This window comes from Hyperolius riggenbachi, chromosome 11 (genome assembly GCF_040937935.1).
Source record: "Hyperolius riggenbachi isolate aHypRig1 chromosome 11, aHypRig1.pri, whole genome shotgun sequence".
Classification (NCBI taxonomy): domain Eukaryota; kingdom Metazoa; phylum Chordata; class Amphibia; order Anura; family Hyperoliidae; genus Hyperolius; species Hyperolius riggenbachi.
This window is the reverse complement of record NC_090656.1, coordinates 20,770,820-20,784,138: the sequence shown is the minus strand read 5'-3', so window position 1 is coordinate 20,784,138 and position 13,319 is coordinate 20,770,820. Positions and strand designations below refer to the sequence as shown.

The 13,319-nt window shown below is 46.8% G+C and overlaps 1 protein-coding gene across 18 annotated transcripts in view; it reads right to left on the bottom strand.

Moving 5' to 3' along the window:
* LOC137539170 (uncharacterized) overlaps window positions 1-13,319 on the bottom strand; it is an 892,710-nt gene that overhangs the window by 599,624 nt on the left and 279,767 nt on the right. For 3 of the 18 annotated variants that reach the window (XR_011024952.1, XR_011024951.1, XR_011024959.1), the window contains one exon: window positions 4,354-4,542. The exons of the other annotated variants lie outside the window; for them this stretch is intronic. The gene's annotated coding sequence lies outside the window, so the exon portion shown is untranslated. The remainder of the gene's footprint in view (window positions 1-4,353; window positions 4,543-13,319) is intronic. 18 annotated transcript variants of the gene reach the window in all.

Genomic DNA, 13,319 nt, shown 5'->3' with positions numbered 1-13,319 from the left:
TTGACCTATTCCTGTGTTATGTTCGTTTGTCTGTCTGGAGCAAACGCTTGCGGTTGTCTGCGGTAAGGCAGCCGTTTAGCAAGCGTTTCTGTTATTTGTTCATTTGTGTTGATTCGTTAGTCAGGGTGGCGTGCTTGTCTCTGTTGCGCTTAACATGTGGGGACCGCGCCGTAAACGCGTTCGCTGTTGCGAATGAGTGCGGTGTTCGCGTTTAGCTAACGTTTGTTATTTTCTTCACCTTCTGATTGTTGTTTGCTGTGCCTTTGCTATTCTCGTGCTTTGTTCTGTTCTGCCTTGTGTCACTTCTGGCAATCGCCTCTCTACTACGATTGCGTTCCCGCTTTGTTACTGCGGAGGTGTGTTCGCCGTCACCGGGTGGCGACTAGATTGGGGAACACGCTTTTGGTCTATCTCTGTGCTCTCTCTTTAAGGGCTATCTTGCCCTGCCTTGCTTCCCATCGCACGATTCCTAACTGGCATCTGTGGCTGTGCAGAGGACCTGTTCCTCTGCACTCCACGGCTCCATCTGCCGGCGGGAATTCCAATCTACAGGTGCATAGCACCCTTGCTGGGTTCCCTCAGATTATACGCTTGTGGAGGATTTCCGCAGTGTCAGCGCGCATCCTGTGCACTGACCACGGGAATAATTCCACAATCGTTACACGCACCCTTTTTTCCTGAGGCCCTTTTTGCATAGACGCGTCCTCCTAGCAATGGCCCTGCCCCTTCCCCCGCAGCCTCTGAGCTGACTTCCCGGACCCATCCCGCCATACTCCTACTCCCAGCCACACAAAATCATTAGGTGTCCATCATACTGTATGTCCCCAAAAGCATTGCTGGGGATCCCATTATTCCCTTGCTCCTTTCCCTTACTAATCCAGAGTGTACACACATTGGGGTCTAACCTAATCTAGGCAGCACACAGGAGGCAGCACCACACTCTATACTACACACAGCGGGGTCTTACCTAATTCAGTCAGGACGCAGGGAGCAGCACCACACTCTACACTCCGGACTTCTACCCATGGCACCTCTCTTCCTCGTTCCCTGCAAGCGTGTATGGGGTCACCATTGCCGGAGGGGAGGGGAGAGGACACACACCTTGGGGGGCCTGGGGCAATTGCTCCCTTTGCCACTAATGAAGCATTGGCCCTGCTGTGCCAGTGCAGGCACAGAACGCCCCCAGCCACGGTAGTGCAACTGATCGCGACTGGCCAAATTAACAGAGTAGAGAACGGGAGAATGGATGCGGCTGGGGAGGACAGCAGTGAAGCCCAGGGTCTAAATGGGGCTGGAGGAAGACCCAGGTAAGTATAAATCATACAGTAGTTCTTGTCTCAGGTACAATTTAAAGATCATACTAATATGCCTGGAACTGTATATCAAGGACTATGTTTCTCCACTTCTCTATTGACTCTTTAGGAGAACAAATACTTTTTCCAAGGTATACATTAAAAATGTCATGCCTATCAGATGCCTGATACAATGACACTGTCCGGAGGTCTCCTTTAATAATGGTTCACTGTCCAGCTCAGACTATTGAGCGAAGAAGACAGACATCACGTCGCCTGGGCCTCCAGTGACCGCAGCGGTGTTGGAGTTTTTATACTGCCTCACAGGTAAGTCTTGTTGAAAGAGGAATGCAGTGAGGGAGAGAGAGAATTGAGGCAGGTAAGATCCGGGAAGCTCTGGGAGTTTAGCGTTATTATTCAGAAAACATCCCCCCTCAAATGTGCAGCCTTCAGACATCAGAGTGAGGCGTCATGTCCCTTATTGTCAGAGTGTCACGTCACACAAAGTAATGTGGCATGTCAGTGTATCGGCTGGGGACACGTCAACCTCGTCAGGCCTGTGAGTTTCAAAAAGACACAGTTCACTGGGAAACACAGGTTTCTGCGTGCCCTGGGGGCCCCCACCATCCACTGCGTACATGTGACAGGGCCTCATCGTAAGAGGCCAGACGCTGGGATACCGCGGTCACCAGAAACATACGCGCCGCCGTGTGGCGCCTTTCCTTTCCGTATTGATTCAGGGCTTGTGTGTTACGTATGGCATTATAGAGAATGCTGTGCCGCTCACGCCACTTCCACGGTGGACAAATAATTATTTTATTGTTCTTTTGTTTTGTTTTTTAAAGTAAAAATAAATAAAATGTTAACACTCTCTTGCATTTTGTTTTATTTTTGGATATACGTAATCAGGCAAAGAACACACTTGCAGGGCTCATTCACACTAGGGGCGTTTTTGTCCTTTTTTAACCACTTCGGTACCAGCAGCCATCATAGAGGCGGCAGGGCAGCACATTGCGGCGGGGGCAGAGCGGCGAGAGCGTCGAGAGCGGACCGGAACGGGCAGGGGCGTAAGAGAGTACCAGGGTTTCGAGACCCTACGAGAACTGGTTCAACTAACTCTGATAATGTAGATAGCCATGACAGAGAGTGACTAGAGGGAGGGGAAGGCGGGGGGGGGAATCATCCTGTTCACATAGTACATGTTGCACATCAAACAAATACAGGGCCGGTGCTGCCATTGAGGCGAAGAGGACAATTGCCCCGGGGCCCCTGAGCACCATCAGACCCTCCAGATGGTCTTTCCCCAACTACGTCAGATTCCCAGCAGGCCCTGCTCAATGTTCTGCTGTCTCCCTATAGATACTGGGACACAGCATAGAGTAGTTCCTGTAGTGCATATGTGCAGTCTGTTGCTTGGCAATGACGCAGCTTAGAGAGGAGGCATCCTAGCTACTGAAAGGAAGCCAGCTTTAGTGACGTGAAGGTGGAAATGGAACGGCAGTATGCTTGAAAAAACGGATGCCGATCCTTACAGCCACACTGTACTTAGCTGTTGCAGAAGCCGGGTAGCCCATACACCTCTGAGGAGGGCAGAGATGGTACGCCGAAAAAGCCGCCAGGTGACCGGTCCCTCCCAAACCCTTGACCAGGGAAATGAAAGCGGCAGGCTTGGTGGCCTTGAGGGCTGAATTGGGGAGGGGAGGTTAGGGGACCGATGGATACCTTTGCCCTGGGGCCCCCGTGATGCTAAAACCAGCCCTTTGCCCAGGGCCCCCGTGCCGCTTAAACCGGCCTTGACTGAATGCATACTGTACTGTTATAAAAATGACCTGACAGCTTTGGGTTTAGTTCATTTTCTCATGGAGAATTCTCAGATTTTTCCTCGTTTTCAAAAGCACTTACTGAATGGCAGTTGCTCCCTCCAACTGCCAAAATAGTGTGCAAATGAGTAGAGGAGAAAAAGTGGAGGGTGAACAGTCACCCTAGAATAAAAAAAAAAAAAAAAAAAAAGAGACACCGGGAGCCAAAATAGTGCAGTACGTCACAAAGAAGCAAAAAAATATAAACAGAGGGTACTTGCAAAGAGAGGTTGCAAAGGGGCAACCAACCACTGCAGGCAGGTGGAGATCAATAAACCCAACTCCACTCGGGGGTCCAGGCTAGCCGAAGATGGTCACAATTTTCGAGAAAAAGGCCCTAGAGGTCCATAAATGGGGTCCAAGGGTATTCCCTACCTTGAGTCGGGGGGGGGGGGGGGGGGAGGGGGTATACAATGCACAAACAGGATGAAAAGGTGCCCAGAAAATGATAGCATTAATTAAACATAATAAAAAAATAACATTTGAGGTGGCTTACCTCAATGAAGACAAATTCATATAAAAATGAAATTCAATAGCACTGGCAATGCGTTTCGTGGGTCCCTGCCCACTTCCTCAGGCCAAATGAAGTGCCTCAAGGTTTGAGCGTCTTTTCAAGGCACTTTTTCAGATCTGTCAGATTTTGACTGCTTACTGTAAGCGTCAAGTGCATAGGAAAAAAGCAACTTATAGCGCATTTACTTCGGGAAAAGTCTACGTCTTACATGAAAGTGTTTACATGTGTTTTGAATCTTACACATCGTCATGATAGTGGTCCTTTAATGCCTGGAAATCTTGCTGGCTGAGATTCCTCTTGGGAGGATGGAGAAATATGATAGCCTCCTCCATACCTGACTGTAAAACAAATATTGCCGACAAACAGACAGTCCAGCTATTGACAGAGCTGTATATTATGCTGTGTGTCTCTGATAGATAACAGGTCTCTGACACTTAGACAGTAATACTAGTCCTGCACTTAAGAAGCCCGGCGTCTAATCTCCTGCTTTAAAACCTACTTTGCTTGACCCGTGTATAATGCACTCTTCACTCATCCCATGTCACGGCTCAATAATCATTCATTAAACCTGGCGCGTCTCAAACGGACGAGTAAGATGAATTTTTGTTAATGATGACACGAGGTGTAATTTGGTTTTTACCCAGGACTGAATACGGAAAAAGAAAATTAAACCATCTCGATTTATCACCTTGTTTAGTCCGTAGGAGATGAGCTGATGCGTAATGTCAAATCCCGACCCTTAAATGGATTCCGGAGGAGCTCAGGTAAAATTACAGGAGCGAAAGGAATGGCGGGCCGGCTTGGGACAGGAACCATCCGTCATCGGACACAATGATCTCTCTTTAATTTTAATGCGCTCGGGCCGACATTGTCAGATCTACGGAAAAAATATCCAGATTAGACAGAAATATTTGAGAGGGCATATACCAATCATTACTGACAATAAAGCACATACAAACTATAAGACCGAAGCTAGCAAATGTAATAATATAAAAAAACATACTGTATATACTCGCGTATAAGCCTAATTTTTCAGCACAAAAAAGGTGCTGAAAAATTACCCCCTCGACTTTTATGCGAGTCAGTGGAGCAGAATGGATGGTAGAGCAGGATTTGTTACTGGCAGAGGAGCATAAGGATCGTGCACTAGTAATCTTGCTCTTGCCAGTTGGCTCCTTGCTGTGTTTGTGCCCCCCATCCACTGCAACGTGGTGTGCAGAGTGCGCTGCTCAAGACTAATTGTGTCCCCTGGCTTGTGGAGCAGAGTATGCCAGCAACGTGTCAGAGGTGCAATGATCAGGGATTCTTCCTGTGTGGCATTTGCTATCTCATATCTATGACCCCATCTCGTGGCGTCTTGAGACACAACTGTATTATCCTTGTGGCACATCTGGCTATGGGGAGAGGGATAACTTGTACTGGGGGCACATCTGGCTACTGGGGAGGGGGCTATACTGGGGATGGGGGGATTATACGCGAGTCAATCACTTTTTTCCTGGTTTCTGAGGGTAAAGTGGGTACCTCGGCTTATACGCGGGTCGACTTATATGCAAGTATATACGGTATATAGCAACCATGAACAGTTTTCATGCACTTTTCTGCAAAATAAGGTGATGGCTTGAAAAATGAAGAAATGTGTTTCCTGCCATGGGCTTCCTGTAGGTTGAGGTAACCAATCTATTGACACCTTTTTTGCTCCTTAAATTAAAAAAAAGACAGTTAGCTTATGTCCAAATGGTACATGAAGCTCACATATCTTTCATTGATACCTAAGTCTTGGACAAACATCTCAAGCTGGTCTTTCGTTCCCTGCCAGACCAGGAGCAAGTCGTCTATATATCTCAACCTGAGCCTGGCATGCCTCTGGAAGAGATACTAGGGATATACATCCTACCTCTCCCAGAGTCCTAGCTGGAGGCAGGCATATGCAGGAGGGCCCCATCCATGTGCCCCGGTTCTGGAGGTAGAATTGGCTATCAAAGGAGAAACAATTGAATTCCAACCTGAGTTGGAGGGATTTGATCAGAAAATAATTGTGAAGGAAAGAGTTGGGATAGTGTTCCCAAAGAAAAAATACTGCGGCTGACAGACTGACCTAATGGGGGATGGAAGAATAAAGTCCTTCCACATCTATACTCTGTGATGTCCTCCTATTCTACAGAGAACTCCTCCAGCACCCGTATCAAGTCCCCCATGTCATGTACAAATAAGAGGAGAACTTCCACCATCAATATCAACTTTCCATCTAAGTATTTTCCCAATTCTTCAAGAGCCGCCCCCCCCCCCCCCCCATACCAGACGCAATGGGGTGCCCTAGTGGAAACTCTGTTTCATTGTATATAGAAAATGGCGATCCTGAATGTTGACACACGACAGAATTCTAACCCCCCCCTTTGTCAATACCCCTTATTATTTCCCCTTGTGTACCAGGGCATTCACCTTCATTTTGATTGTCAAAAAGGTGTTCTCTTTGAGTCGTTGGTAGGTCTCCACATCACCCAAGAGTCTTAGGGTTTCCTGTTTATAATACTCAGTAGTGAGGATTACAACATTCCCACCCTTATCGCTCATACAAATTAGAATATCATCTCTTGTTTTCAGTTCCTCTGAAGCTGCTCTTTCTCCTGGGGAGAGATTATCAACTCCCTTCCTTGAGGGGTCCAAGTTGATTTTAGACAGATTCCTTTGTACCAGTTACCGGAAGGTTTTCAATTTACGATTTATGTTGCCCACGCTGGAGACAAAGCATATGGGCAGGCGAGACAGGAGGGCTTGAGAGCCGTGAATGCAGCATTCCGTTCCTCGGACAGCAGTGTCGTGAGTTCAATTTATTGCCATCGCGCAACAGCCTGCTAGTAGTGACAATTGTTTTTGTGCCCAGGTAGCGAGCTTGATATGGACAATACAAAGACAATACTAAGCCAGTGGCGCGCAACATACTTAGTGCAGATCTTTGAAGTGGTTAAACTAGTGATGATCATTTTCACAATTACACTTCATTCAATTCAATTGATTTCATGTAGGCATTCATAATTTCGCATAAAATTTCACAAAATTTCATGCCTACTTTAGCAGTGAATAGCAAAGCCCCCCCCCCCCATACATGCTATTGACACCAAAATTGCTACATATGTTAAGAAGAATCGTGTGTACAAGGGAAAAAAAAATTTGCAAAAAGATTGTATCGTTTTTGAGAAACTCGATTTTAAAAATGCAAGTAAAAAGTGTTTTTTAAACTTAGAAAAATTAGTTTAAAAACCATTTTTCTTTGCATTTTTAAAATCGAGTTTCTCAAAAACTACAAGGTCTTTTTGAAAGATTATTTTTGTGACTTATGCCCACTAATCTGCTTAACATTTGTAGCAATTTTGGTAGCAATAGCATGTATGGGGGCATTGCTATTAACCTCTAAATTCGGCACAAAATTATGCGAAATTTCGTGAAAATTACGCAAAATTTTGAAATACTACTATTACATTCCATATTAATTACGATTTTCTCAGAAATGTTGCTTTACAAATACGATGCGTAATTGCGAATTTTGATGCAAAATTTTGCATATGCGAAATTTCGGCCCACCACTGGGTTAAGCAAATTGCAGATGTCATTCATGCTGGACTATCTGTACCACCAGGGTTATGGACAGCAGTTTAATGATTTACTCAAGCAGTGCATTGCACCAGGGGCGTAGCAATAGAGTCTGCAGAGGTTGCGACCGCATCGGGGCCCTTGGGCCAGAGGGGCCCCGAAGGGCCCTCCCTAAACTACAGTTTTAGCTCTCTATTGGTCCTGTGCTCATAATAATCACTTCTATAGATACCTAGAATAGTGGTAATCATTAACCTCCCTGCCGTTATAAAAAATTGCTGCGCACGGCAGGGAGGGTGTTTTTTGGCATTTTTTTTTTTTTTTTTTAGCATGTAGCTAGCCTAGCACTAGCTACATGCTTCCCCCCTCCCTGCGGCGTCCCCCTGTATGCGCCGATTGCCGCCGGCGCATATGCCCATCCGGAAATCCCGTTCTGAACGGGATTTCCAAGAGGGCTTCCCCCGTCGCCATGGCGACGGGCGCAATGACGTCACCGATGTCATCGACGTCGTGACGTCAGAGGGAGTCCCGAACCACCCCTCGACGCTGCCTGGCACTGATTGGCCAGGCAGCACACGGGTCTCGGGGGGGGGGCACCCTCTGATGCGGCAGGTTTGCAGCGAATCGGCGCGGAGCGGCGGCGATCGTAAGTTACACGCAGCTAGTAAAGTGCTAGCTGCGTGTAACAAAAAAAAATTATGCAAATCGGCCCAGCAGGGCCTGAGGAATCCTCCGCGGCAGGTTACCCCGAGCTGAGCTTGGGATAACTGGCAAGGAGGTTAACAAACTGTTCCCCATCCCCTTCTTGCACCTCTGACACTGTAGTTGCCATTGGCAGGTTTTGGTGCGCTGTATCAATTGTCATGTATAGAGTGCTTGGGGGGCCCCATTGTAAAACTTGCATCGGGGCCCACAGCTCCTTAGCTACGCCACTGCATTGCACATGTAATCAAGAACCGTGCTCAGGTTCAGTCAATCTTTCACAGCAGTTTGCTGGACGACAAAGTGAGGTCTCATGGGTTTGCGTCGGTGATGTGTCTACACGTGGTCGATCTGCATCGGTATCTGTTTGATTGGGTTTGCATTAGCGGTAGCTGTGTGACCCAACTCAACACATAACCATGCAGAGACCAGTGGAACTTGAAGAGGGAACGCTCCTTCCATTTTGTTTTTAATGGATTGTTTTTACATTGAAGTACATACCCTGTTGTAACCGATATTTTTTTTTTTACAGGTCAATTAAAGTATATTTATACACATGAATCAGCCAGGTGTTGTCATTGGTTAGTGTAATTAATATCATGTAGTATGCTGGAGGAATGCAAAGAAACAAAATACTGTAATAAGTTGATATATTGGATGAGATCTTATATAAAAAGAATGGTACTCACAAAGGTGGGGAGATTAGCCCCGACCCCACTCGGGTTAAAAAGTCGTTCTCTGTAGAAAAAAAAGAAATGAGGACAACACCCCTTCACCAAGGGTGGACTGTACTGTGTAAGGATAATAAACAGAGGTGGCAGGACATAATAAAAATGGTTGAAAACTGTTTAAAAAGAGAAGTAGTGGTGGACTTACCCTCCCAAAAAAACCACAACAGTCTGTATTCTCCGGAGGTGCTTATACTTGCAGAGAACAATTTACAGTTGTTCCTGTTTTATTGCCTGATGAAGCGGGTTGAATCCTGAGAACACATTGCAAAATCTTGGAGTTTGATGATAAAAGAACTTCCATTGAAAACAGACTGTTTTGGTCTTTTTGGGGAGGTACTGTATTTTTAGACTATAAGACTCACTTTTTCTCCCCCAAATATGGGGAAAAAAGAGTCACTGTGTCTTATAGTCCAAATGCAGGGAGTTCCTCACTTGTGAACGCCTGCCAATACGAACCTGCAACGTCGGGGACTCCAGGTACTGTGCCCATGCAGAGGAGGACACAGGGGGACAAACAGAGGACACAGGGAGACACAAAGGGGCATAGACGGAGATACAAGGAGGGCACAAAGAGGCATAGAGGACAACACAAGGAGGACAGAGGCGGACACATGGGGGACACAAGGGGGACAGAGGAGGACACAGGGGGACACAAGAGGTACAAGGGGGCATAATCCACAAGATGCCCCTTCACCATGGATGCACCCGGTTTAGTATATATTTTTTCCCCTGGTTTTTGTCCTCTAAACCTAGGTGCGAGTTATGGTCAGGAAAGTCTTATAGTCCGAAAAATATAGTAAATCCACCACTTCGTCCCTTTTTAAAAAGTTTTTAACAATTTTTATTCTGTCCTGGTGCCTCTGCTTATTAGCCTCAAATAATATAATATAGTGGACCTGTACTTGTCCCTTAGGGCCCGTTCTCACCTGAGCGGGAATCGCGCGATTCCCGCTCATGGCAAACCACTAGCGGTTTTGCAAAAACCGCTACACAAAGTAGCAAGTGGCAGTGTTCTCACTGCCGCGGTTGTGGCTAGCGATAACCGCAACCGCGCTGCATGCAGCGGTTTGCCGGTGACGAGCGTTCCGCAATTAGCAATCGTGATTAGCGTGCGAAGCACGCTAATCGCGATCGCTCCAAAACTGCCGCAGTGTCCAGTGATTTTTCCGCGCTAATCGCGGGAAAATCACTCCCGCAAAACGCCGGCTGTAATCGCCTGCGTTTTGCGATTATAAGTGTGAATGGGCCCAAAGGCTATTTTTGTTAGTTTTAGAGGTTTTCTCATCCAAGAGAAGACTAAGAGAGCGTAAGAAAGCCCTCCTCGAGTCACTCTACCACCGGCACTCCCCCCGGCAGCCATGACAGTCCTCCCCATACTTCCCTCTGCAGCCAAGTCTCTCACATGTACAGAAGAGGTACAATGTTTTGTCATGCAGTCAGCGCTGCGCTCCCAGCTCGCCACCTGAGAATATTGAACCTCAAACACATTAACTCCAATTCCCTAACTCAAATTTTTATATCACTGGAAACCTTTATTGCTCCTCTGCACTTTCAGAACGGTGGCCATTCTCCGACAATTAATTAAGGATTTTTAAAGGCAGCTTATTCATCGAAGGGCAATTAAAAGTGACAGGGCCAAGTGTGTCTCACTCCCCACAAAGCACTTTGAAAATTTGCCTTACTTACTTTCAAGTCTAACAAGTCAAACGCACAATTAGGAAAATTACCCAGCAGAAGGACGGAGGCAGCGATCGGAGGTGGGATGGCTGACTGGGGAGAGCCAACAGCTTGCATTTACCTCCGGTAGCATGAATGATTCAGTCGCAGAGATTAATAATACTACTTTACTTTATTTTTAACATGTTTTGAAAATGTTTTTGTCATTAAAGCGGACCTGAACTCAGAACTTCCTCTGTGCTCTAAGATACGCAACAGCATTCTTTAAAGAAAAAAACATTTCTTTGTGACAGCTGATATAAATCCTGCAGTAAATACACAGTGTGTCTACTTCCTGCTTTCATGGAAGCAGACATAGGGCTCGATTCACAAAAGAGTGCTAACTGTTAGCACGGCCGTTTTCGCACGAATTTTCGCATTGCGCGCGCTCGCGAATTATTGCCCTAAACGATAACGTTTTTGCGCGCAAATGCAAATCTTCACACAAAAACTATATAGATTTCGTGGTACAATTCGCGTTTGCGCGCAAAACCGTTATCGTTTCGCGTGAAAATTCGCGATCGCGCGCAATGCGAAAATTCGCACGAAAACGCCCGTGCTAACAGATAGCACTCTTTCGTGAATCAAGCCCCCAAGGTTAACATCCTGTGTTTACAAATTAGCTGCTCTGCCGTGGCAGTCAGGTGACAGCTGAGAGACCAGATCAGTCACAGATGAGGGTGAATTAGACAGGCTAAATTCTCTAAATACATACAGGGTGCATTTCTCTAGGTTTTTCTTCTGTCCTGTGCAAGAGTTCAGGTCCAATTTAAAGTGCTTTAGTATAACAGTTCAAAGTTATGCTATGTAGTAGAACTCTGCATTATCCACGATACCCTTGTTTGTAACATATATACTTGCATACAAGCAGACCCGTGTATAAGCCGAGGTACCCACTTGTCCCTCAGAAACCAGGAAAAAGTGATTGACTCTCGTATAAGCCCCTCCCCTGATATAGCCCCCTCCCCAGTAGCCATATGTGCCCGCAGTACAAGTCAGCCGGCCTCCCCATAGCAAGATGTGCTCCAAGGATGATACAGCTGTGTCTCAAGACGCCACTAGATGGCATCATAAATATGAGAGAGAGCAATTGCCACACAGGAAGAATCCCCAATCATTGCACCCCTGATACGTTGCTTGTACGCTCTGCTCTGCAAGCCAGCGGACACAAGTAGTCTTGAGCAGTGCATTCTGCACACCATGTTGCAGGAGATGGATAGCACAGACACAGCAGGGAGCCAGCTGGCAGGAGCAGGATCACTACTGCAAGATCCTTACGCTCCTCTGCCAGTAACAAAACCTGCTCCATGTAACGATTGGTGTCAGCAACCAGAGAGAGAATCTGATCCTTGGCAATCCGCAGTATCCCCAAGAATACAGATATACCCGATTATTGAGGATCTGCGGAATCGTCAATAATCAGATATGTCTAACCTCTAGACACCTGAGAGAGTGTAAGTGTTTGGTGCAACAGTAACAACTCTGAGTGAAGACCACCAGGAGAGCTGGCGGCCTAAGACTCCTGAGGAATTCACCCCTGACTGTGGGTGATATTCCTGTAGCCTGTGGACCCCTGGGCGAGGGACCGAGACTGGGTTGCAGGAAGCCCTGCTGCTAATATGCAAGGTTTTGCCCTGAACTGGGCTAACGTAACACAGTAATAGCAATACTAGTCTGGGGTGTGAGGTCTGTAGTAACAACACCCTGGAACTAGTCTGGAGCATAACATAAATGATAATACAATTCCCTAGACTTGGGTGTGAGTTCCGTTATCATCAACACCCTGGAACTAGTGTGGAATATAACACAAAGACAATACAGTTCCCTAATCTTGGGTGTGAGGGCCTTGATCTCAACACCCTGGAACTATGCTAGAGAATACACAGAAGATGCACAGTATTCCTAGTCTAGGGTGTGAGGGCCTTGATCTCAACACCCTGGAACTGGTCTAACAAATAATACAATTCAATTAGTACTTTAAGCTATCAACAGAATCTGGCTAAGTGTGAATTCCCAGGTCCACCTAGTTTAAACACACTGTAAGGATCTGACTATGGTCTGAGTGCCTTCACGTAAGTATTAGCAATGGCAGACAACCAGCAATTGACAAGCAGCAGAATATATAGTTGCTGGACTCTGCCGCCCCGTCCGAGCCATTCAGCCAATCATGAGTCCTGCAGGAATCAGCTGATCTTCCTGATCAGCTGACACTTCCCCTGCTGGTATAAAGGTCCTGAGTTCAGGCCCGCGCGCGCGTAGCTCTTCATCTGCCGATGTGCACTAACAGACCCAGCCACACCAAGCGCACGCTGCTGCATGCAAACCGCCGCGTTGGACGCGAAAACAGCCGCTTTGCTGTCAGGACATGCGGCGGCTTTTCCGCATTCCACCACACTACCTGACGCGTGTCTATGCGTGCAAACCGCCGCGTTGGACGCGGAGTCAGCCGCCTTGCTCTTGGCACATGCGGCGGCTTTTCCGCGTTTTCTCACACTCCACCAGTCATTCTGCTCCACTGACTCACATATAAGCCGAGGGGGTAACTTTTCTGCACATTTACAAACAATCAATAACAATATTAGTAACAAAACACAAGTTTGGCATAAACTAAAGCTGTCCATACAGTCAGCAAAATTGTGGCCCGATTTAACCATTCGATTCAATAATTTTATCGAACCGTATGAAAATAGGTGTTTCAACAAGCATGGCCGATTAATAATTCGACTGATTTTGGGGCAAAATTGGTTGTATGTATTGATCGAGCAAGCTGGAAAATCTCAGTCCGATGTGAACGATTGGGTGCGATGGGTGACAAATCCCCGATGGACCACCAACCGCTGTTCCCCCAAATGTAAATGTCCCCACACACACGACATGTGACATAGGCGCCACCACGTGGTATCGCTCAGTGTCATGT